Below are 27,103 nucleotides of genomic sequence, written 5' to 3'. Positions count from 1 at the left end.
ATTAACTAGCACAAAGGTAGAAATGGAGCTGTGGCTCAAGTGGTAGAATGCCAGCCTTCAATGAAAAAGCTAAGTGTCAGCACCCAGATCCTGAGTTCAAGCCTCAGTACCAACACACACACACACACACACACACACACACACACACACACAGAGTTATATTCTATTTATAGCAATTGTAACATACATTTCCCCACTTTAAAAATAAAAAAAATTGGCCTAGCACCTGTGGCTCACCCTGTAATCCTAACTACTCAGGAGGCTGAGCTCTCTGAAAATTAAGGTTCGAAGCCAGCCCAGGCAGGAAAGTCCATGAGACTCTCATCTTCAATTAACTACCAAGAAAGAGCCAGAAGCAGATCTGTGGCTCAAATGGTAGAAAATCAACCATGTGCACAACAGCTTAGAGACAGAGTTAAGGCTCTGAGTGAATTCAAGCACCAGGACCAGCACACACACACACACACACAAATATCATATACCTCATAAAGACAACATATTTGTATATTTGTTCCTCAATCCTCTGCCTTGGTCTGTGTTATAGTAACAAAATGCCTGAGATGGAGAATATATGAAGAAAAGAGGTTGATTTTGTTCACAGTTCTGAAAGTTTAAGAGCGTAGTACCAACATGTGCCTGGCTTGTGTTGGGGACCACAGGATGCTCTGTGCACACAGAGGAACAGAAAGGAACAGGGGTGTGCCCAGAGGTTCAAATGTGGCCATCTTGTCCTCTAGTGTCTGCTGTGGAAGCTATACTCTCAGGGTCCAGCCCTGAGAAACCTAACTCTGCTCTGTGAGAATTAATCCCTTCCAAGCAGGCCACCCTATTTCATTGAGGACCAAGCATCTAGGACATGGGTTGTGAAGAGCTAATCCTATTCAAACCATAGCATCTGACAACACGGTCTGTTTAATAATTACATCCCCATTTTCTACTCCATCTTCCTATCCCCACTTAAGAAATTTCATCTTGATCGTTCTGTCCGCATTTCTCCATGTGTTGCCCTCCACAGGTTTCATATGGCCACTTCAAAGCATGGATGTCTAACCTATTGTTTAGTTTTCTTCTTATGCTATGCTTTTTGTTTTTGCTTCTGTATTTACAATTACTTACATACATGTGTATATGTAATTTACTACCTATCATTATGCTTTCTTCATCATTCTCTATCTTAAGAGGTTTGTTTTGATTTGCTTTCACTTGGATAGTTTCAATTACTCTCAATTTAATTGTGTGCTCTGAAAATTTTCTTGGGTAGAGTATTTAAGCATGTTTTGCTTATGTGGAAAATGTCTTTCACTTATCATGAGGATAATGGGTGTAATGGGGTTTTCTTAGACCTTAGCCAAGATTACTAATACTAGTCTCATTTTTTCCTGTATAATGTCTAATGCTTAAGGCTTTTGGGGTGGGGGGGGAATTCAGAAATTTCCACCAGAGATTGAGCACTAGTGGCTCACGCCTATAATCCTAGATTCTCAGGAGGCTGAGATCTAAGGATCGTGGTTCAAACCTAAACTTGGCAGGAAAGCCCAGGAGACACCTGTCTCCAATTAACTAGCAAAAACCTAGAAATAGAGTTATGGCTCAAGCAGTAAAGTAACAGTCTTGACTGAAAAACCTAAGCAAGAATGTGAGGCCATGCATTCAAGCGTCAGAAATAACACATATGTGTGCACACACACATACACACACATATTTTCACCAGAATCATTGGGGGAGCGGCATATTTACATTTCTCTAATGGGACTTTTTGGATGCTCTGAATATATTAATTCATTTTCTTTTGGATGAGAAAATAAATTCCAAGAAATTATTTCCTGTCCACATATTACATTTTTATCTTTGAACATCCTATCGCTTGAATGCCTCATTTTTTTTTAAGTTTTTATTGTCAAACTGATGTACAGAGAGGTTACAGCTTCATATGTTAGGCATTGGATACATTTCTTGTACTGTTTGTTACCTCCTCCCTCATTCCCCTCTCCCCCCGCCCCCTTTCCTTTTCCTCCCATGAGTTGTTCAGTTGATTTACACCAAACAGTTTTGCAAGTATTGCTTTTTGTTGTCGTTTCTCTTTTTACCGTGTGTCTCTCGATTTTGGTATTCCCTTTCAGTTTCCTAGTTCTAATACCAGTATACACGATTTCCAGTGTACTCAGATAAGATACAGAGATAGTGCAGGTACAACCACAGGAAGGGGATACAAGAGGGTCATCAATAATAGAAGCTACGGTTTCATATCACATGTTGAAAGTAATTACAACAGGGTTTTAACAGTCTTTTCCATAACATGGAGTTCATTTCACTTAGCATCATCTTATGTGTTCATAAGGGTAAAGCTATTGGGCTCTTGTGATCTTCTGCTGTGACTAGCCTAAACCTGTGCTAATTATTCCCTATGAGGGAGACCATAGAGTCCATGTTTCTTTGGGTCTGGCTCACTTCACTTAGTATAATTTTTTCCAAGTCCTTCCATTTCCTTACGAATGGGGCAATGTCATTTTTTCTGATAGAGGCATAAAATGCCATTGTGTATATGTACCACATTTTCCTGATCCATTCATCTACTGAGGGGCATCTGGGTTGGTTCCATATTCTAGCTATGACAAATTGTGCTGCAATGAACATTGTTGTGCTGGTGGCTTTAGTGTGTTCTTGTTTGTGGTCCTTTGGGTAGATGCCCAAAAGTGGGGCTGCTGGGTCATAGGGGAGCTCTATGTTTAGCCTTCTGAGGAATCTCCATACCACTTTCCAGAGTGGCTGAACCAGTTTACATTCCCACCAACAATGAAGTAGGGTTCCCTTTTGGCCACATCCTTTCCAACATTTGTTATTGTTAGTTTTCTTGATATAGGACATTCTTACAGGGGTGAAATGGAATCTCAATTTTGTTTTGATTTGCATTTCTTTTATGGCCAGTGATGTAGAGCACTTTTTCATATGTCTCTTGGCCATTCTCATTTCCTCATCAGAGAAGTCTCTTTTTAAGTCTTTAGCCCACTTTTTGAGAGGACTATTGGTTCTTTGCAGTTTTGTTTTAGAGGAATGTAATTTTTTTAGTTCTGCATATATTTTCTGGTGCCAATACCAAACTGTTTTTATTACTATAGCTTTATAATACAGCTTGAAGTTTGGTATTGTAATTCCTCCAGCACTGTTCTTTATGCTTAGGATTGTTTTTGCTATTCTGGGTCTTTTATTGTTCCATATGATTTCTGGATTGCTTCCTATATTTCATTAAACAATGGTGTTGGGATATTAATGGGTATTGCATTGAATTTGTAGATAGCCTTTGGCAAATATTGCCATTTTGATTATATTAATCCTCCCAATCCAGGAGCACGGGAGGTTTTTCCATTTCCTTAGTTTTGCCTTAATTTCATTTTTCATGTTTTTAAAGTTCTCATCATACAGGTCTTTCACTTCTTTGGTTAAGGTTATTCCTAGGTATTTTATGTTTTTTGAGGCTATTGCAAAAGGAGTTGCTTTCCTGATTACAGCCTCAGTGTTCGGGTCATTAGCATATAGAAAGGCCATTGATTTTTGAGGGTTTATTTTATACCCTGCTACTTTGCCAAAGTTTTGGATCAGCTCTAGTAACTTGGGAGTAGAGTCTATGGGGTTCTTTAGGTATAGGATCATGTTGTCTGGGAAGAGAGAAAGTTTAACTTCATCTTTTCCTATTTGGATCCCCTTTATATTTTCTTCTTGCCTAATTGCACTTGCTAGGAATTCTAGTACTATGTTGAAGAGAAGGGGAGAGAGCGGACATCCCTGTCTTGCTCCTGATTTTAAAGGGAATGGCTTTAGTTTTTCACCACTTAGAATTATGCTTGCTGTTGGTTTGTCATAAACTGCCTTGATTATATTCAGCAGTGTTCCCTGGAATCCTAGCTTTTCCAGGGCTTTTAGCATAAATGGTTGCTGGATTTTATTGAATGCCTTTTCTGCATCCAGAGATATAACTATGTGGTTCTTTACCTTGCTCCGGTTGACGTGGTGGATTGCATTAATTGACTTGCGTATACTGAACCAACTTTGTATCCCTGGGATGAATCCAGTTTGATCATGGTGTATGATTTTTTTGATGACCTGTTGAAGTCGATTGGCCAGAATTTTGTTGAGAATTTCTGCATCTATATTCATCAGGGAAATCGGTCTATTGTTCTCTTTCTGTGATGAGTCCTTGCCTGGTTTTGGGATGAGGGTTATACTGGCTTCACAGAACGTGTCTGGTAGTGAACTTTCTCTTTCAATTTCATTGAAGAGTTTGAGAAATATTGGTGTGAGTTCTCTTTTGAAGGCCTTGTAGAATTCTGCTGTGAATCTGTCTGGACCTGGGCTTTTCTTGGATGGGAGATCATTTATTGCCGTTTCTATTTCAATGCTGGATATGGGTCTGTTTAGAAGGTTTAAATCTTCATGGTTCAGTTTGGGGATATCACTTTTTTCTAGGAAATCATCCATTTCTTCCAATTTCTCAAATTTGTTGGCATAAAGGTTTGCAAAATAATCTCTTATTGTGTTCTGAATTTCGGTTGTTGCTATGGTGATGTTACCTGTTTCATCTCTGATCTTGTTTATTTTTATTTATTTATTTATTTATTTTGGGCCAGTCCTGGGCCTTGGACTCCGGGCCTGAGCACTGTCCCTGGCTTTTTCCCGCTCAAGGCTAGCACTCTGCCACTTGAGCCACAGCGCCGCTTCTGGCCGTTTTCTGTATATGTGGTGCTGGGGAATCGAACCTAGGGCCTCGTGTATCCGAGGCAGGCACTCTTGCCACTAGGCTATATCCCCAGCCCTGATCTTGTTTATTTGGGTGTGCTGCCTTCATTTTTTTTTGGTCAGGTTTGCTAGGGGTCTGTCTATCTTGTTGATTTTTTTCAAAGAACCAACTCCTTGTTTTGTTGATTCTTTCGATTTTTTTTGTCTTAATTCATTTAATTCTGATTTGATTTTAATTATTTGCTTCTGTCTATTGACTTGGGCTTTGGCTTGTTGTTCTCTTTCGAGGAGATTAAGGTGCTTCCTTAAGTTGTTGAATTGCTGTTTCTCCAGTTTGTTGGTGAAGGCACTCAGAGATATAAATTTCCCTCTGAGTCTGACACTGAGTTGACACTGCCTTTACTGTGTCCCAAAGGAGCTGGTGGTACTTTGTGTACTCATCTTGGTTGAATTCCATAAACATTTGAATTTCTGTTCTAATTTCTTCAATGACCCACTGATGGTTCAGCAGTGTGTTGTTTAGTCTCCATGAATTGTAGGATTTTCTGTGGTGGAATGCCTCATTTTTTGAGGTTCATTTTTCCATGTCTCCTCTCTTCCCCCATATCTATATTTGTATCTTCTCTCTATGGATTTCTTCCAGTTGACCTTCAGACTACCACTGTTTTTTTAGTTCAAATGTATGTTTTTGTTTTAGCTGACCTTTGAGGCTCTGAGATTCTTTTCTTTCTTTCTTTTTTTTTTTTTTTTACCAGTTTTACAGTATGCTTCCTACACTTCCATTTGTTCAACGTCTCTAGGAGTCTACTATATTGAAAGTCTCACTTGCCATCCTGTCTCTGGTTTGTTAGACTTCCTACATGAATTGGCAGTTTTTAAACCTTGTCCTAGTGGGGTTTTGCTCCGGTAGTCAAATCAAGCCATTATGATTTCTGGGGCAGTGCCAAGCAATTAGTTACAGATGAAAGAGAAACTTCTTCTCTCAGGGTTCATAACTTGCTAAATTCTAACAAGCCTCCTCAGACTGAAGAAAGAAGACTCTCTGTTCTCAAGACTCCTTGAGTATAAAAAGTAGCTAGCCCTCAACTGTAGATAATAGGAACTTGCTCTCCCGGGAGTTTCCCTCCGCCCTCTTAGATGCCACAGGTGGCAGCCTGGAATGCCTGATGATCCTGCTAGATAACAGTGTTTGGAAGGCCCTGCTAAGTCACACAAAAGAAGTATAGATGGGGGGGCTGATCATGGTGGCTGCTGCTATCCAGCCTGAAGAGGAGTTGCAACTCAAAACACCTGGTGAGGATGCTATTCTAGGCAGCAGGAATTTTAAAGGTTATGGCGTGGAATGTCCTTGGTACTCACTCTACAGAGCCTGTCACCTGGATCCACGTGCTGAGTGTGACAGAGCCCACCCATTGACTCATGAACCATGGGATTTACACAGCTCCTTGCAGCTCATGGAGAGGTATACACACAGAGACAGACTCACACATGAGAACAGTCCATACTTCATATTTTGATCTGGGCACTGGTGGCAAACACCTGGCTACTCAGGAGGCTGAGATGTGAGGATCGTGGTTCAAAGCCAGCCCGGGCAGGAAAATCCATGAGTCTTTTATCTCCAATTAACTACCAAAAGTTAGAAATCATTCTATGGCTCAAAGTGGTAGAGCACTCAGGGATCTGAGTCCCCAGGGCTTGAGTTCAAGCCCCAGGATTCCCAAGAATAAATAAATATTCATATTTTGGGGGCTGGGAATGTGGCTTAGAGATAGAGTGCTTGCCTTGCATGCATGAAGCCCTGGGTTTGATTCCTCAGCAGCACATAAACAGAAAAGGTCAGAAGTGGAGCTGTGGCTCAAGTGGTAGATTGCTAGCCTTCAGCAAAAAGAAGCCAAGGACAGTGCTCAGGCCCTGAGTCCAAGCTCCAGGACTCGCCAAAAAAAATTCATATTTTGTTTTATATGTCTTTTTAGCTCAATTATATGATTGTTTTGATTGTGTATATATACACATCTGTCTGGTATAAGCCATTTACCTTTTGTTTACTTTTTAGTATGGGCCATTTATTCTCCCATTTACTTTTTTTCTCCATTATTTCTGCTTTTCCTTCCCTTTCTATTCTCTGAAATCATCATATCTGAACCACAACATCTGTCTTTTAGTATTCAATTTTAAAATATATTTTCACTCTCTATAGCCTTTACCAATTTATACTTTCCTTCTATCTATAAGCATACAGTAGTACTCTCTTGCTTACATGTTGGGCTCACTCTACTTCCCCTCCTCTTGGGGGGGGGAGGGAAGGGGCTTGTTCGCCCCTTCCTGGGTGGTCCTTTATCGCTCTCATGTGGGAGCGATGGCCACAGGTAGCCCTCGGTAGCGTGTGGTCTCAGGGTGCCCCAAACCCGCCAAGGAAGACACAGATGTGTGGGTCCCTGGAGACGCCTCATGGGCGTTGTTTATTCAAATGAGAAGCCCCCCAGATATACCCCCGTTGGGCGCAATATGCCGGGCTAGCTTCACCTCCCCTGGGTTTGGGGATGCTAAAATTATTCTCTCTTAAGTGTGCTCCCCTTTTCACCCTCTCTCCTGGGCGCCTGACCTATGGGCGCCCAGGGTGGAGTGATGGGGACACAGGTAAGCCTCAGTGCATGTGGCTGAACGAGACTCCTCAGGCCCTTCAAGAAAGACACTCACAGACACATGGGAGTCTCAGAGAAGACCTCATGGGTGTTCTCATTTATTCAAATGAAGGGGCCAAGAGATATACCCCAAAGGCGGGCACAGGAGAGGGGCCCCTGATTGGTCCCAAGGGCTGTCCCTCAAGTGATGTCAGGGGACTTCCTTTCTGGATGGAGACCCAGCCCCCCAAGGGTTGGGTTCTGGGGTCCCCGGCCATCAGACACATGCTGGACCCCAGGGGCAGGGGCTGCCTTGCTTCTCTTCTGGTTGAAGTCGGAAGGTGGGAGGGACAACCTTCCGCAGCCCCAGGGCTGGGGGAAGGGCAGCGTCTCTAAGGGAGCCCTAGTTGCCCTTCCCCCCTTAAGGCCAAGCTAAATCCCCAACACTTACAGTTTCTTCTTTCTACTTATTTTTCTCCATCCCTAATCTTTCACCAATGTCTATACTCTGTATTGGCAACTAGATTGCCCAAGCACCATTTTTCATTTTTGTTGTGTTAGTTGTTTTGTGTATATTTTGTATTGTACAAGCAATGCACAATAGCAAGCCCATTACATTTCTATGCAAAAATTCTAAATACAAGAAAGGCATGTAAGGACATACATAATACAAACCCTGAAATATAAAAATTACTTTATCTAGCCGGATGCCAGTGGCTCACACCTAGCTACTCAGGAGGCTGAAATCTGAGGATCGAAGCCAGCCTGGGCAGGAAAGTCTGTGAGACTCTTATCTCCAATTAACCACCAGAAAAATGGAAGTGGATCTGTGGCTCAAAGTGGTAGAGTGCTAGCCTTGAGCAAAAATTGCTCAGGCTCTTTGAACTTAGCTCCTGAGTTCAAACCCTACAACTTGGAAGAAAAAAAAAAAAGGAATGAAAAAGCTCCTCCAAGTAAATAGACCCTGAAAGTAGGCAGGAGTAGCCATGTTTATACAGGATGAAACGAAACAGAGTTCAAACTAAAATCAGTGATAAGAGAAAAAGAGCATTTCACATTACCACAGGGAATAATTTATCATGAGGAAATTACCATGAATATATACACCTCAAATAACAGCACATTTAGGTTCATTAAACAAACACTTCTGAACTCAAATACCGATTGACCCACAAACAAAAAATAAAGAGAAATTTATCAGCATTATATTTAACCCAACACATCCAAGATATAATTTGAACATGCAATCAATGTGAAATTACTAAGAAGGTCTTTTACCTTCTTTCTTTATATGAAGTATTTGAGAGATTGTGAATATATTCTATTTACAGCATGTCCTAATCTGGGTTAGCCACATCTGAAGAACTCAATATCCATGTGTAGATCGTAGATCCTATGTTGAACAAAACAGCGTCAGCATAGAGTAGCAAGCTGGAAGGAAGCTTTGCCCACAGTGTGGACCCAGCATTAGCACCCCAATCTTGCTGGAATACCTACAATGACCATTGGGTAACTGATACGCTACTATAGGGATATTTTTTCTTTTCTTTTTTTGCTTTATGACAGAAGTTTAGTCTGTATTTTTTTAAATTGTTATTGTCAAGGTGGTGGACAGAGGGATAATAGTTACAATGTAAGGCAGTGAGTACATTTCTTATCAAACTTGTTACCTCCTCCCTCATCTTTCTCCCACCCTCTCTCCTCCCCAATTCCTCTCCCCTCCCCCCAGCCCCAACTTCCCACCCCCCACCCCTGCCAGGTATGTAGTTAATTTATAACATATTGTCTTGTAAGTATTGCTGTTGCATTGGTTCGCCTTTTACTCTTTGTCTCACCATTTTGATATCTTTACAAATACAATTACACTTCAATTCCTAGTAATACAAATACAGTATCTTTAAAAAAAAATCCCTATTTTCAAGCAGGTAGGAACTTTATACAACATTGAAAATTAAGGGATTATAATTGAGGAAGTTCTAGCAATTAAATAATCAGGGAAATATCCGGAAGAAACAGATATTCTATAAGAAACTAGGTTCTAGTGTTTTGGGGTTTTTTGGTTATTGATTGACACCATGCCTCATTTCACTTCTTTCTAACATTTTTCTTTGGGATGTTCATATTTTATAGGAACCAGTTAGGACAAAACTAACAGTAATAAATTGAGGATGGAACAAAGAAAGCAAAATACAAATAAAAGCCAAGGTAGGAAGAAATTGAGAGTATCCAATTCGAGGAAACTTCATTGCTGAAGAAGATAATCACATTAGAGTCACTGAATTTACAATACATTTTAAATTTCCATTCTATGCTTGACCCTAGACTAGAGAGCAAAACCTCAGAGGCATATTACCTGGGCCTGTCCTCAAAATCTAACTATTCAAAGTGGAAAATGGAGAAATAAGTATCCTCTATCTTACATTACTATAAATATTCTGACAAGTAGTGGATAGAATGGTGTCTTCTCAAAAAAAATCAAGTCCAATTGGAGCCTCATAACGTGACCTTACTTGGAAATAGGGTCTTGCAGATATAATTGGTTAAGGTGAGGCCATTCTTGAGGAAGGTGAGCCCTAAATCTAATGACTTACATGTGATAGTCTGGCATGTCAAGGATTGCCTGTACAGCAGGAGCTAGAAGAAGCAAGGCAAGAATCTTTTCTACAACTTTCAGAACAACACTTAAGTGTCCAGAACTATGAGTTTGTTTATGGCTTGAATACAGGTATTGGCATTTGGAAATGAGAGCAAGCATAATACAGTAGGCAAGGAATGTTCGTAAAGGATAAAGCTAGCGATTGCAGTGGGCCCCATCAAGAAGAACTTTTTCAATTTTTCCAATTATTTTTCTAGTCACTGTATGCTCTTTTCTAATGCAAATTCCTCTGAAACCCTTTTGAATATTTTTCCTTTGGTTTTGCCGTCTTCTTTGTCACCACAGAGATGAGGGCTTTGTGAAATATCACAGGACCAGCTTCTTGCTGATATGGTCACAGATAATTCAATCACCATCCTCTTGATGGAAATGCAAAAAAAATGAATCATCATACCTCTGAAATGATCATTTTCTGAACTGAAAGTGTTCTCAATCTCTCTCTCCCTCTGAGTGGTCATCAGCCTCATTCTGCAAAAGAAAAGAACCTGCTGCTAGTTACAATTATTCTCAAATATGAGAGGCACATATTCCAAATACATCAAGCTTCATTTAACATAATAATCTACATAATTAGATTATGTAGATTAAATAAATGGTCACAAATCATTGTTCAAATCATTGACATTTTAATGAATAGAAGACAGCATTGAAATTACAGGTCCTAACATAATATGAAGTAGGAATTCTAGTATACATAGGTGGGGGGGTGCGCATGCGCGCGCATACTGGGGCTTGAACTCAGGGCCTGGGTACAGTCCCTTAGCTCTTTCATTCAAGGATGGCAGTCTGCCATTTGAGCCATAACTCCACTTCTGGCTTTTTGGTGCATATTTGGAGAAAAGAGTTTTATGGATTTTTCTGCCCAGACTGACTTTAAATCATGCTCCTCAGATCTCAGCCTCCTGAGTAGCTAGGATTACAGGAATGAGCCACTCAGCACCTAGGTGAGTATCATTTTTGCAGGAAATATTTTTATCTTAAATATAACATACCATACTCTTAAATGCCACATAAACAGCACTCTCATGAAAGCTTCTTTATACTTTACACATCACTAGAATACTTGGTTTGCCCTTTAGTGTTCTGCAGAATTGAAGCCTCCTCAGTCCTGATGGCACCACAACACCCTAGCAAAGAGGCAACCATCAGTCCAATGCCCATGCCCATAGCCAAGCCAGTCCTGCCTCTGCTGTAACCAGACATACCATCACAGACAAGCTGCTCTGCTGAGTTGTGCCTCTGTTTCTTTTCCCTTTAACATTTATGATTCAAATCAAAGTCCAGACAAAGAGTGATTCATTTGGACCATTTTTTTCTGCATTTTCCAGGAAGAGTCTGAACCCAGAAATAACTGTGGTGACACTGAACCAAGGGGACCATATGCCCCTTCCCAATACCCATCATTGTGATAAGCAAGGTTCTTTAGTCTCAGGCTTATTTTGAAATCATATGGATTCCAAGTTTACTGGAAACTTGTCCAGGTTCTCCACACCAACTAGAGATATATTGGAATTCAAAAATAACCACCAACTTGGCATACTTTTTTCTCTGGTGACTATCCAGGCTCCAAAAAAACCAGACACCTAACAGGAAGTCAATAAATGTACCTAGTTTATCTAGTTCCTGCACGAATAATCTATGTAGATATATGTATGTCCCTGTGTCCTTCCACCATGAATTGCATGGTACTGGAGTACATTCTTCTAAAAGAAAGCTTTAAGCTATTTACATAGATGAATCAGAGATTTTCATTCCAGCAGAAAATCCCATATGCTTGCATTTAAATTCAACACAATGACACAGATGTTGGGGCAGGTAGAATATATCAAGGGGGTATGTACTGAATTTGTCTTGGTCTTATATTTATCGTATTTCCTTCACCATCGTTGTAGAGCAGTGTAATTACAAAATAAGGAACCTAAATGCACATTGGGACTGGAATCAGATCATGTCAAAGGAACGGAATTTACATTTAGGATGGCTTTCACCATGCTGGACACCATCCCTAGCAACTTGTCATTACACCTCTCATAGCAACTCAATGAGCTGACTTCTAATTTGTCTACTTTTCTGCTTGGGAGAGATTTTAAACATCTCTGAACTCACACAGCTGGCAAAGTAATTGAGGTTGAAACTTGGGTTAATAAAATTGCAAAGCTTATACTATGTTCATTGAAAGAAAAAGAAGTGTTAGACAAAAGGACATCTTTATCAAATGGAATTTGTGAGAGCAGAGGAAGAAATCTAAGATACTACATGCAAAAGGTGTCAGAAATAAAGACAGAAGTCAAATTAGACACATGGAAAAAACGCAAAGCCAGGTGCTCGTGGCTCAAGCCTCTAAACTTAGTCAGGAGACTGATATCTGAGAATTACCACTCAAAGCCAGACTAGGCAGAAAAGTCAGTGAGATTCTTGTCTCCAATGAATCAGCAAAAGCTGAAAGTGTAGCTGGGGTTCAAGTGGTAGAACACTAACTAGCCTTGAATGAAAAGGCCAAGTGAGAGCTCAAGGTCTGAATTCAAGACCCAGCAGTGTCAAAAAAAAGAAAAAATTGAAATAAATAAAAACAATGAAAGGAAATGTGGTTTCCATGGGAGCGGGGGGGGGGGGGCGGGGGGGAAGCCAATAAGAAAGTCAATATTTCCGCACCGCCAGCAGCTGCTTGAAGAATGTCAGGCCCTTCACCATGCCTCCCTCCTCCACCCCCCACCCAATCCCGCTAGGATCCTGAGTTTTCTAAAGAAACCAAAGAGAAAGTCATACATAGGTGTCCATGCCCGCGATGAGATATTTTGACGAATTATCAAATGAATTATGTTTTCCAACTTTATATTTAGTTATTTTCAGGGTGTCCATGGAATCATTGGGGGGGACAGTGATCAGAACAACAGAAGACTATAACATCTGAAGTGCCACGTGCTGTCTGTGTCAGCCTACAGAAGTTGCTTAGCTTCCAAATCATCGAATCATCATTTTTTCCACTGCTAAAATATCCACTCATTCAAGACTGCTAATTCTGTACACATGGGGAACCCAAGTGAGATGCACCTATGAATTTACATAGCAGAAGCAGTCATGAGAACTGTTTCAACCACCAATAGGGGAGGGTAGTCATTTGCTCTTGTAAGACTAGAAATGAGATAGAAGGAAAGATTTTGGATGCAGAAAGCTCTCAGACGATCATTTGGATTTGAGTTCAACCTGGCTTTTGAGTTACCCATAATGATTTTGGAAATACTTGATTCATGTCCTTTCTAGTCAGCAAGGAAATAAATCATCCCATGAGTCTAGATTGCATTTTAAGATCTCCACAATAAAAATGAAGAATTTCCCATAGAACAGTGATTTACTTATGACTACAGCTCTAACGTGTCTGACCAAGTTACAGGAGTTGACAACAGGAGAAATATAAACCTCCAACAGTGAGCTGTTCTCAGTGAAAACAATGGAGCTCTTTCCAGAAGCATTTGGCAAGAAATTTTTGTGAGGAGAAAATACTAGCAAAGGCAAAAGTGAACAAATGACAACTTAGCCATCAATAGATCCCCTATGGAGTCACCAAAGCTAAGAGAGAGATTTCCTGCTGTGGTTTTAGATTCATAATCTCTGCCTGTGGCTGCACATAAGTAAAGAGGAGTTGGCTTCATGACCAGATCGAGGGATTTATGAGTTGGAATAAATAAATAAGAATGCTGAGCAGGAAACTAAATAATTGCTTCTATTTACTGTCGAACTGCCTTCTCCTTAAGTTATATTGGTCATAAATAATAAAATATGAGCATAAGAGTGCATGCATATCGCCTAGAGTTGAAGTTAAAAATAAACACAGCATCCCTATCTAATGACTTTTAAGAGGTATGCTATCAGATTCTGTTCCATACACATTACAATATTAAAGAGATATGCTGACTTCCCTCTTGTTACCAGGTTAAAATAGAAAAATTATTCTGGCTTATATTTCAAACATGAAATTTCTCAACTTCCAAAGATTACTAGAATATCACAAGGTATGTAAGTGTCTTTAAAACCTTTATCTTTAAAACCTTTTTATCTTTGAGGAGTAGATTTGTTTGGGCCCAGGAGAGAATATATCTATTCATTAATTCCAAATATCATGCCATTTGCTTCTGTTCAAAGACAAATAGTTTGAAGTCTTTTCCTTTTGAAAGAAAATGTGAAATAAACTTTGGAAAACAAATAGTTTTATATAAGAATATTAAAGTTAATCATTCTGTTGAAGAGAAGTGAATACTACAAACCATTATTCTTTATATTAGCAAGTACAGTATAGCTCAAGTGGTAGTACACCAGCCTTGAGCTGAAAAAGCCAAGGGAGAACTCAAGGCCCTGAGCACAAGCCCCAGTACTGCACAAAGTCCTGATCACTGCCGCCTATATTCTAAAACAATACCAGGGTCCTACCTCATGTTTAACTATGTGCTAGGTGAATCTGTTTGGGGCTACTTTATACTCAATCATGATTTTCTACATCTTTAAAAAACAACTTCCTCCTTTGCTCTTACATAGGTGAGAAAACTTTACCTTTAACATCCAACCTCCCTACTTCATGAGTAACTTATAATCTCCTTGAGTGCAAGGATTATGCCTGTTTTATTCACAGCTGTCCCTCAATCTTGTGTGCAACAGTTACTCGGATGCACTGGGTAAGTGGCTGGATTGACACGGGAGCCTTTTTCTCAATGTGCTGGGAAGGCTGATGTGGAAGGGGCCTGTGAAAGGAGGAAATCATACCTGTATCTGCTGCCACAAGAGAGAAATATGACTTCAGTTCACTTGGGGAGAATTTCCTCACACTGATTATCCCAGCAGCATGAGATTCCAGTGAATACTTGAGACAATAACACAGTTCAATGTTTCCTACTTAGTATAAAGAAAATGAAACTCAAGGAAATCAGATGAGCTAGTCTTTGATAGAGTAGTTAAGAGATGCTGGAGTACAGTGCCCTGAGGCATATACTGTTTGCTTTGTTATTACTCCAAAGAATCCAGCAATCAGGCTGGAAGGACCAGAGATTATATCATTTTGCCCTCTCTTGGCCTTCACCTTTGTGTCTGTAACACAGGTTATAGATTCCACAGCTGGCCTTCCAGATTTCAAATCCTCCAACAATTTATTTTATCTTTCTTTTTTTTTCCCTTTTTATGTGTGTGTGTGTTGGGGAAAGTAGTGCTGAAGTTTGAACTTGGGACCTTATGCTTAAACTCAGGCAGGCACTCTACCACTGCAGTCACTCCACTCATGCCAGTCCTTTCATGCAGTCATTATTTTCCAGATAAGGTCTTGTTTTTATAAAGCTCAGGTAGGTCTAGACTGTGATCCTCCTATTTATGTTTATGTTTGTCACTTAGGTGACCGCTGCACCAGCCACTGACAGAGATGCAGTCTCATGAACTTTTATGTCAGGGTGGGCCTTAAACAGCAATCCTCCAGTATCCCCCAGCCAAATAGCTATGATTATGGGTTTGAGCCACCACATCAGTTTCTAGCTTGCCATTTCTTCCTTCTAAAGTGTAGAGAATTTATTTTATTGACGAGATTGTGCACTAAATGTGCATAAATGCAAAGCAGAAGCAATGTTGATTTGAAGCATCATTATAGGATGTATTCAGTACTTACAATTTATTATGAGGGCATTTTGATATTATCTCCAAATCAGATAAGTTGAAATCGCAGTGCAAGTATAAAATTAAATGAGCATGAAAGAAAATAAATATAGCCACAAAGGTGATTTCATAAGATGTTTTGCTTGCTGACTGGCTCCTTTCACTCTCATCTGTCCTTTTTCTCACTCAAGCAACCACAGAGTTCTCAAATCAGAAGTAACTTTCTTATCTTGGATATCTCTGTAATTCCTAATAATAAACTCCTACCCTTTTTTTTTTTTTGCCAGTCCTGGGCCTTGGACTCAGGGCCTGAGCACTGTCCCTGGCTTCTTCCCGCTCAAGGCTAGCACTCTGCCACTTGAGCCACAGCGCCGCTTCTGGCCGTTTTCTGTATATATGGTGCTGGGGAATCGAACCTAGGGCCTCGTGTATCCGAGGCAGGCACTCTTGCCACTAGGCTATATCCCCAGCCCCAACTCCTACCCTTTTTAAAAATGGATTTTGTGCTTGGCCTACAGATATATTTGTTTCAATCTGGGTGAGATTTAGAAGAGGATAGGAAGAGTTTGTAGGCTGGTAAAATCTACCACAAATCTCTAAATGTTGGTGATCCATCCAGAACACAAGGCTTCTGGGACACAAGGCTTCTGGGAAAGGTATAAAGTTGATCTAAGCAGTTGAGTGTTGATGTGGACTTCCTGTACTGGAAATGATAAACACTTTTTTTTTTTTTCTGCCAGTCCTGGGCCTTGGACTCAGGGCCTGAGCACTGTCCCTGGCTTCTTTTTGCTCAAGGCTAGCACTTTGCCACTTGAGCAACAGCGCCACTTCTGGCTGTTTTCTGTATATGTGGTGCTGAGGAATGGAACCTAGGGCTTCATGTATATGAGGCAAGCACTCTTGTCACTAGGCCATATTCCCAGCCCAATAAACACTTCTTAATGTAACTTTAAGCCAAACAACATGTGTATTTGCTTTTAAAATATAGCAGGCAAAGCCAGTGCTAGTGACTCACACCTGTAATCCCAGCTACTCAGGAGGCTGAGATCTGAGGATGACAGTTCAAAGGCCAGGCAAGAAAGTCCATGAGACTCTTATCTTGAATTAGCCATCAGAAAACTGGAAGTGGAATTGTGGTTCAAAGTAGTAGAGTACTAGCTGTGAGTGAAAAAGCTCAGGGACAGTGCCCAGGCCCTGAGTTCAAGCCCCACAACCAACCTATATGTACCAAACAATTATATATTCCAAAAAATTATATATATTCCAAAAAATGTATATATACCAAAATGTTTTATACACACACACACACACACACACACACACACACATATACCACACACCAGGCTGTACAAAAACAACTATCCACAGTATTTTAGAACTGGGAAAATATCTTTTATCTTAACCTGGCCATACATGATAGTTTAAAAATATGTAGATTATATTAGAAGGAACCTATCTGACCTCTGTAATATTTGTTCTCAAAGCCCATAACTCTGGTTGATCATAAGAATATCAAACAAAGCCTGAGCATGGTGGTACATCCTTGTAATCTCATTTACTTGCATGGTGAAGATCATTAGGAATATGTTTTTAGGTTAGACCAAACAGAATGTTAGTGAGACTTCATCTCAATCAATAAACACAATAAGCTATATGGTACCATGCACCTTTAGTCCTAGCTATGTAGGAAGAGTAGATAGAAGAATGGAGGTCTGAGGCCAGCCTTCAGCAGAAACATAAGATGCAATCCAGAAAAATAATGAAAGCAAAAAAGGAGAGTATGGCTCAAGGGATCAAACCTCAAGTGCAAGGCCCTGAGGCTAAACTCCAGTACAGGCAGGAAATTTTTAGTAGGTTGGGGGGAAACTGTACAGGTTGTCGGGCTGACCTTTCTCAAGACTGAACACCAATGTCTCATACTTGTAATCCTAGCTACTCAGAATGCTGAGGTCTGGGGACCATGGTTCAAATAAACCTGAGAGACTCATATCTCCAATTAAAAAGAAAAAGGCTGAAAATGAGGGCGTGGCTCAAGTAGTAGAGTGTCAGCCTTGAGGAAATTGCCAAGTAAGATTGAAAGGCCATGAGTTCAAGCCCCAGTACTGGTACGTGCACACACACACACACACACACACACACACACACACACACACACTATTGTAGAACATGAGAAAATAATAAGAAAATACTGAACAGCTGTCATGGTGGGAGGCTGGATTTGCTCTGGTGCACAGAGACAGTAAGTAAAAAACTTATGAAACCCAAATCAGTTTGTATACCCATATCAGTTTATTTTTTGAGTTAGAGAAATATGACAATGAGAGAAGTTTACTCTACTTCGTAATGTTTTCATAAATGAAAAGTTACTACAAAACAGGACTGGGAATATGGCCTAGTGGTAAGAGTGCTTGCCTCATACACATGAAGCCCTGAGTTCGATTCCCCAGCACCACATATATAGAAAATGGCCAGAAGTGGCACTATGGCTCAAGTGGCAGAGTGCTAGCCTTGAGCAAAAAGAAGCCAGGGACAGTGCTCAGGCCCTGAGTCCAAGGCCCAGGAATGGCCAAAAAAAAAAAAGTTACTACAAAACAAACAAAAGTTGTAAAAAAAAAAAAATAGTTGTATAATGGAAACTGCTACTCTTTTTAAAGAGTAACAATTTGGGGGTGGGGTTGGACATTGTCCTGGTGGTGACTTGTAGTATGTGGACTATTCCTAGAGTCAAACAGATTAGTAAACATATAACTTTGTTGGATAAGAAAATAAACATGAACATACCTAAAGTTCAACTCTTGTTTGTATTGGGATTTGAACTCAAGCCCTTGTGCTTGCTAGGCAGGAACTCTTGCTGAGCCACACCTCTAGCCTCTACTGTTTTTAAGAAAATGTTACTGGTACATTTCCAATACATATGCATTTAAATCATTCTAAACAAAGTTTTAGAAGCAATAGAATATAATTTCAGTTTTGAAACTCTTTCAAATTAAATAGTGTAGAAATTTCCAAAACTTTGCTTGGAATGAAATGTTGTTTCACTCCAAAACTGAAGACATACAATGAGAAACTGATGACATAAATTGATCATTTCCTTTTCCAGTTAAATTGTTTAACTTACTAGCTCGGAAAAGAGATACATGACTTTATGAATGTCTTCCAACTCTACATGAGTTGTTTCTTTTTTAACTGTGGAGATTCAGGCTGTAACTTTTATTAATATCAGATAAAAGAGTAATGGGAAAATACATGAGCTTCTTTCCTAATTGTAAAGATAGTCATGTAATATTTAGGGTTATCTGTAACTTTTATAATGGCACAGTTTGACTATAGTAGCAGCTCATAAATTAAATGACTTAAATTCATCCTTGTGCTATTCATCCCAAAGAATGACTGGAATTTAGATCTCACATGAAGACTAGCTAGGCAGACAAATCATCTTTATTCCTACATAAATTACAAGCCATCCTGGGGTCTATTAGGGTGCTAGAGGGTGTCTCAGGCCTTGGAACCTTCTAGAGCTATGACTGTGGATACTGCTGCCAGGATTAGCAATATTCCTTCTCTCCTGCCCATACTCTCATCACTCCCCAAACCCTTCATAACTCATCTCACCTGTAACCTGCCAGCCCTTCCCTACTAATACCCCTCCTCTCATTCTGGGAAGGTTTCAGTTCCTTGAGGGATATATTGAGCCATGCTACAAGCTGTCAAAGAATATAAGAAATTACTGTTAAATTATAGTATGATGTGTATTTGATAGCCAACAAACATATAATATTTCATTACAAAGTGGAATCAGACTGGTACCTGTGGCTCAACCTTATTATAATCCTAGCTACTCAGGAGATGGAGATAGGAGAATCATAATTTGAAGCCAGCCCTAGCAGGAAAGCCAGAAAATTCTTATCTCCAACTAACTCCCAAAAAAGCCAGAACTGGAGCTGTGGCTCACATGGTAAAGTACTAACCTTGATCAAAAAAGCTCAGGGACAGTGCCCAGACCCTGAGCTCAAGCCCCAAGACCAGTACAGGGAAGGAAGGAAGGAAGGAAGGAAGGAAGGAAGGAAGGAAGGAAGGAAGGAAGGAAGGAAGGAAGGAAGGAAGGAAGGAAGGAAAGAAGGAAGGAAGGAAGGAAGGAAGGAGAAAAAGAAAGAGAGAAAAGTAAAGAAAGAGAGAAATAAAGAGGAAGGGAGGAGGGAGGGAGGGAGGGAGGGAGGGAGGGAGGGAGGGAGGAGGGAGGGAGGGAGGACAAGGTCCTGAGTTCAAGGCTCAGTACTGGTATATGAAAAAAAAAAAAAAAAGCTTCCTCTGATACTAATTCAACAGGACCACAAGGGAACCAACCACCCAGATGAGCAACTCCAGAGAAGGATACCAGGGTAGACTAGATGCCTCATCAGTCCGCCACCTTTTAACATCTCAGGAAGTCCCTTCAAAGGCTCCAGAAAGATTCAGTAAGGTGTTGTGGCATTGCCTGGCAGAGATTTCTTGCTCTTCTCCCCTTGTAAATGTAACAGACCTCCCCAGTAATTCACTAGGACAAGATGGCTTATCCGATCCAGCTGTGTACTGGATACCAACTTTTCTAAACCTCTGAAATAGTGATGAGAAAAGCACCTAATAGGACAACTGTGAAATAGTTGTTTTTTAAATGCCCAGGTATGTGCTGAGCACAAATATTACTACAACAAAAAACTGTCAATAAGAATTATTCACATCAGTGCTAGAGTCAATCTTCAGTTCCCCCAGGAGAAAACAGAAATGAATCACATTCTAAGAAGACTCCACCTTCTAATGAGAATATTTTTTGAATACAGAACAATAGCAAGATGCTTTTTACCCTACTATCATTTGGATCTGAAGTGTCTCCCACAAAAGGTCATGTACTGAAGGGCAGATTCCGGGGGGTGGGGGGGCTGCGGGAAGCACCATTCTGGAAGGGCCTTGCTCGAGGAAGCTGGTCACTGGGGCATGTCCTTGGGAAATGTATCTTGTCTTGACACCTTCCTCCTTTCTCTGCTTCCTGTCTGCCATGAGATAAGTCATTTGCCACATGCTCTACCATGATGGAGCTCTCATTCATCATGGCTTGGCTCAGTGGAGTTGGGGACTGTGAACTGAAACCTCCCTTAAGTTGTTTTGTCACAGTAATGAAAACTGTAACTAATACAACCTTTCTGCTCAAGTAACTTTAATATTTCCTCTTTTCTTGCTATTTGTTGTATCCTGGTTGCCCAGGACTCGAACTCATGACAATCAGATCACCAGCACTCAGTCAATCAGGCTAGGAATCTTTATTTAGCTGTGCACAGCGTCTGCTCTCCACCCTTGGGATGGTAAAGAACAGCAATGAGCCACTGCAGGGCTGGGTTTTTAAAGATAGACGCTATGCATTCGAAAGCAGGTGGTCATGTAGCACAGAGGCTGGGGGCTAACGCAGGGGGTAGAGCAAGTCACAAATGGGTTAAGCAAGTCGTTTACAGAAGCAGAATTTCACGGTCAGGCTGACCTAATATCAACTTTATTTTTAACAATTGTTACCATGTTCCCCTAATATCAACTGAGCAAGCATGAGCGGATTAAAACAATCCAGTACTCAATCATAAGTGGACTAACCAGACAGACGCCATGGCATTTCTATAACTACTACTATGGTTGTTACCTAGGTACAGAGAGGAACAAGGGCTACATATATTTTTAAATGTCAACCTGCAAGGAACTAGTCTCATGGGTGGGGGTGCAGCTGTCTAGCATGGAGTCACCAAAATGGAGTTATAGAAGCTAAGAGTAAATTCTAAGACAGTGAAATTTTACAAGCCCTATTGTTTCTAGAAGCTAAGGGGGCTACGCTTTTTCTTGGTTTTCACACTATTAATTCAGATTATATGATGTTTCAAGTGAAGTTTGAGATAGTTACTTCCTAATTGATTATTTAAATTTATTTAAATTTTGTTCAATATTCGGGAAGCATAATTATGACAGTGTATCTATTCTTAACAATTCCACCAAAATAACTTAGATACATAGCAATAACATATTTTGATCTTTCTTACAGAATAGTCTCATTTCTTTCTCTTTAGGTCTTATTACTATTATATAAGTTATGCTATAATAGCTCTAGTGGAAACTTCATGGAATTATAATGCTCAGGATAATATTTTATACATACATGCTGCAAAAGTGAATCTATGAATAATCTCTTTTCTTTCCCAGATTATGTATAATATTTTTATAATTGTTATTTGTGAGGTGTATTCTATTGATTCTGAAACCATTTTTCCCCCAGTCCTGGGGCTTGAATTCTAGGCCCGAGCACAGTCCCTGAGCTTCTTTTACTCATGGGTAGCCCTCTATCACTTCACTTCTGTTTTTGTTTTGTTTTGCTGGTCCTGGGGCTTGAACTCAGGGCCTGGTTGCTGCCTCTGAGCTTCTATTCCTCAGGCTAGCTCTCTACATTTGAGCCATAGAACCACTTCTGGCTTTTTTTTCTGAGTAGATTGTTGGAGATAAGAGTCTCATGGACTTTCCTGCCTGGACTGGCATCGAACCATTATCCTTAGATCTCAGCCTCCTCTTAAATATCTAAGAGTACAGATGTGACCACTGATGTGTGGCTCTAAAACCATTTTTTTATCTCCATGATGTTCTGCTAGAATACTTCCTCTTTATATTGCTATGATAATTATCAGATAGTTGGTCAAATGGGAATAACAAGATTATGCTTTCTACTATATTTCATCTAAAAGTGAATTTCACGAGTAAATTGTTATTTTTTTCTTCTATTTCCAAGCAATTTGTTGATGGTTTTTAAAATGTCACATCATACCATATGCAGGAGTCTTCCCCCAAACAGAATCACTACTGGCATCAATTAAAACTCAACCTTTAGTGCCACAGGCTGAATTTAGTCTGGTTATGAGACTAATATGTTTATTTAAGCAAGCTTCAGTTTGAAAGAAAACCCTTTTAATGAACTTGGCATAAAATCCAGACGCTGTCTGGGGCACCCATTCCATACCCACTCCGATGCCCACCACGTTCTGGGCATTCTTTCCTCCCTGGACCTCAATCATGCCAAGTTCCTTCTACTTTTTGAAAAAAAAATGTTTTATTTGTATCCATTAGTTGTATAAGGGGATTTTATTGCGACATATCCATACATGCACTTAAAGTACTCCCATCAAATCACCTCCTCCCTCTCCTTCATCTCCTCTTCCCCCTTCTTAAGTTTCAATAGGTTTAATTATTCTCTTTTTCTAACTGAGACGATATTAATTCCTAAATCACTCTCTCCGTTGGTCTCCCCCATTCCTGCTGGTGTCCCCCCCACATACACACACACAATGGAGACTGTTTTACTCTCCTGTCCTTCACTCCTTCCACCCCCTGGTGCTGTTTCTGGCTCTGCCTGAAGAACACAGTCCTATTTGCTCATTTATCTGTCTCTCATCCTACTGGTTTTGGAGAACTTTTCGCTGATTTCCAGCCAAAGTTAGTTCCCCCTGTTTCTGCTCTTGCTTTTTGTTTGGGCTTTGATTTTTGTTTTAAGGTGGCCAAGTAACTGGAATGTGAACCTAGGGCCTTGTACTTGCTAAGGAGACAAGCATTTCACTACTTAAGCCACATCTCAAGTAGGCCTTTTGCTTTTAGTTTTGTTTTTGTTTTTAGAAAAGGACTCAGGCTTTTGCTTGGGTCAGCCTTGGACCTTGATCTGCCTTCCTCCACTCCCAAGTAGTTGGAATTGTAGACTTGCATGCCCACACTTCAATTGCTTTTGAGAGTATTGCTTCTGGCCCAGCCAGACCTCAAACTGCAATTCTTCCATTCACTTCCTGAATGGCTGGGGTTACCAGCATGCATTACCACAATAGGCCCATACTATGGTTTTTGTTTTTATCTTGTTTCTTTTGTGACAGTCCTGGGACTTGAACTAAGGGTCTGGGCACTGTCCTTGAACATTTTTGTTCAAGGTTAGTGCTCTACCACTTGAGCCAGAGCTCCACTTCTGACTTTTATTTAAGGGGAAGGGCTAGCTTATTTGAGATAAGATTCTCTTGGAAGTAGATCTGTGGCTCAAGTGGTAGAACACTATCCTTGAATCTCAGGGAAAAGCACCTAGACCCTGAGTTCGATCACCAGGACTGGCACAAAACAAATGAAAAAGAGGAGTTTGGAGATATATGGCTCCGTTTGTAGAGCACCAGCTAATGAGCAAAACTCTAACATATCGAATCCCTTGGACAAAAAAAGAAAGAAAGGAAGGAAAGGAGGGAGGGAGGGAAGGGACAAGAAGCCAGGGTATTGGTAGCTCATGCCTGTGATCCTAGCTGCTAAGGAGGCTGAGATCTAAGAATCACAGTTTGAAGCTAGCCCAGGTAAGAAAGTCTGAGACTCTTATCTCCAATTAACCATGAGAAAACTGGAAGTGGAGCTGTGGCTCAAAATGACAGAGTGCTAGCCTTGAGCAAAACAAGCTCAAATAGTACCCACACCCTGAGCTCAAGCCCATGACTAACAACAACAACAAAAAGATTCTCACAGACTTCCCTGCCTGGGCTGGCTTTGTACCAGGATCATTAGGTCTCAGCTTCCTGAGCAGCTAGATTTACTGGTGTAAGCCATTGGCCTGGCCACAACTATAGTATTTTAACTGTGTATTAAAGCACTTATCCTAATGTGCACTTGTATAATCATTGTGACTGTTGGTTGTATGTATTCATATTTAGCTCCTTGTCATTTAGGGTTAGATACTGTAACCATAGTGTAAGGTCCACCCCCAGGAGGGCTCCATTCAGATGTCCCCCACCTGTTTAAGTGTGTGCCCAGCACCTGCATTGCCTAGGTAGCTGGCACAACTGGAGGCAGTTACCTCCCCTTCTCTGAGGTCACATCCATCCACCTGGCCATACTTCCCATCTTTTCCTATATAATCTGGCTCAACACGGGTCCCCTCTCTCTTTCCTTTGCTCTCTTCCTCTCTCACTCTCTTCCTCCTTCTCTCTCCTTTCCCTCGTATTCTCTTCTTCGTTCTCCTCTGTCTCCCCATGCCTCCATTTTTGTGTGGGCTGGCAGTTTGCTCTCCCCACAATAAACTCTTTTCTGCCTGAACCATGTGGTGGGTTTCCTTTCAGATGTACCTTACACAGTATTCAGAGCAGTGGGAATGGGAGGGGGATCCATTATGATATTATGGTATGTTTTCCCTGCTGCAGATGTATTGGGTTTTGCCCAATGACAACACCGAATGTATGTTCCTCACTCACTGGTCTATGGATGAGGCATCACCGCCTCAGCTAGGCTGGGCTCAGTTTGGGCTGGAGGTGATTAGTGTCTCATTTCCTCAGCTCTTTGTCATTCCAGTGTGGACTACAGTGGAAGTGGTACAGCTCAAGGCAGGCAACCCAGCACGGGCAGAGCAGAATACGGCTGCCTCTCAGAGCCTCCTCTCAGAAAGGGCCCATGGCTGGCTGTCCCTACTCCATGGTCAATGTGACAGAGAAATCAGCCCCACTCACCTAGAGAACCACAGCAACCTGACAGTTCCAACAGTCCCTTAGAGCTTCTTTGTCACCAGCCGGCCCCTGGCACTCCATGCTCCACACCACAGGTCACAGGATTGTCACAAACAGGTTCTATTCAGGAGGCCATGGGCATCCCAGGTAAGGACCAATATGCTATAAATGTCCCCTAGTAGAGTTACTGGACTGTGAGTCCCACTTAGAGTGATAGCAAGTACTATTAGTAGAGCAAGACACTGGCATCAAGGCTATCATGTCTGTTTATTTCCTGAGGGCTCTGATGTCCACACTGTGCCCTCATAATGCCCCTCAGTATTGAATTCTAGGGTACTACTTGTTGCCAATTGGTGCTTATTGTAAACCTCATGAAAGTACTGAAAGGTATGTCATTAATGATGGTAGCAGAAGTGAGGGACCTCCTATCTCCTTCCTCTGGAGTAGTTCCCTTCACCCAGGTTTATTTCCATGAGCCACATGACCAAGCAAGGAACAGCCAGGCAGAGCCCCAGGGACATAATCACACAAAAAATGCAGGAAGCAGAGTAACTAATACAAACCAAGATGTCAAGAATCTTGTTCCTTGAGAACACCTAAAGACTCTTTTAAATTACCTGAGCCAAATGAGTCTCGTGGCTCTAATCCTAGCTAGTCAGGAGCCTGAGATCTGAGAATAAAGATTAAAAGCCAGCTAGTGACAGAAACTCTATGAGATGCGTATCTTCAATTAAGCAATAAAAAGTGGGAAGTGGAGCTGTGGCTCAAGTGATAGAGCACCAGGCTTGAGTAGAAACAGCTAAGGGACAGCACCCAGGCCCTGAGTTCAATCAAGTCCATAGTGCAGGCACAGGCATAGGCACGTGCCCATGCACACATTCTCTCTCTCTCTCTCTCTCTCTCTCTCTCTTTTTCTCTCTCTCTCCTATGCCATACCACTGTGGGATGTGGAAAGAATATGTTTTTGCCATACACAAAAATCACACAGTAAGCAGATAATAAATACACACAGAATAAGCCAGGCAATAGTGGCCCATACTTGTCTGTGACCCTGGCTACTCAGGAGACTAAGATCTGAGGATCACAGTTTGAAGCCAGTAGGGGGCAGGAAAACTCATGAGACTCTTATCTCCAATTAACCACCTAAAAATCCAGAAGTGGAGCTGTGGCCCAAAGTGGTTGAGAGCTTTAGCAACATAAAGCTCAGGGATAGTGCCCAGCCCCTGAGTTTAAGCCTCATGACTGACAAAAGAAAAAATTTAAAAATTTTTTTTTAATTTTTTTTTTTTTTTTTTTTGCCAGTCCTGGGCCTTGGACTCAGGGCCTGAGCACTGTCCCTGGCTTCTTCCCACTCAAGGCTAGCACTCTGCCGCTTGAGCCACAGCACCGCTTCTGGCCGTTTTCTGTATATGTGGTGCTGGGGAATCGAACCTAGGGCCTCGTGTATCCGAGGCAGGCACTCTTGCCACTAGGCTATATCCCCAGCCCTGACAAAAGAAAAAATTTTAAATACACACACACACACGATGTGTGTATTTGTGTTGTGAAAGCAGGGATAACCACAGTGATAATTACTAATAGCCATACACCTTCCCATACTAACTATAATGGCAGTTTTACTGACTGATGACATAACCCTATGACAGAGTAATTACATCCTCCCTTAAACAGAAAACCCAACGGGATTGAAATATAACTTTTTTTTTTTTTTTGAGAGAAGCAGGTGGTGCCTGCCAGGGCGGAGGGGAGGCGAGCCAGTGAAATATCATTTTAAAGCAAAGGAAAAAACCAAGTGAGGAGCAACAGGCTATCAAGTTTGACAAGTATGAATCTTGGTGACATCTTGGTTTTGTCCTAGCATCTACTATCCATGGCACTTACCTAAGTAATTTTTATTTTTGCTTCATCTTTTTCACAGTTGTCCTATCAGTTATTTTCCTCATCTCAGTGAATAA

Source organism: Perognathus longimembris, chromosome 15 (genome assembly GCF_023159225.1).
Source record: "Perognathus longimembris pacificus isolate PPM17 chromosome 15, ASM2315922v1, whole genome shotgun sequence".
Taxonomy (NCBI): Eukaryota; Metazoa; Chordata; class Mammalia; order Rodentia; family Heteromyidae; genus Perognathus; species Perognathus longimembris.
The sequence above is the reverse complement of the archived record's forward strand: the minus strand, read 5'-3'. Positions refer to the sequence as shown.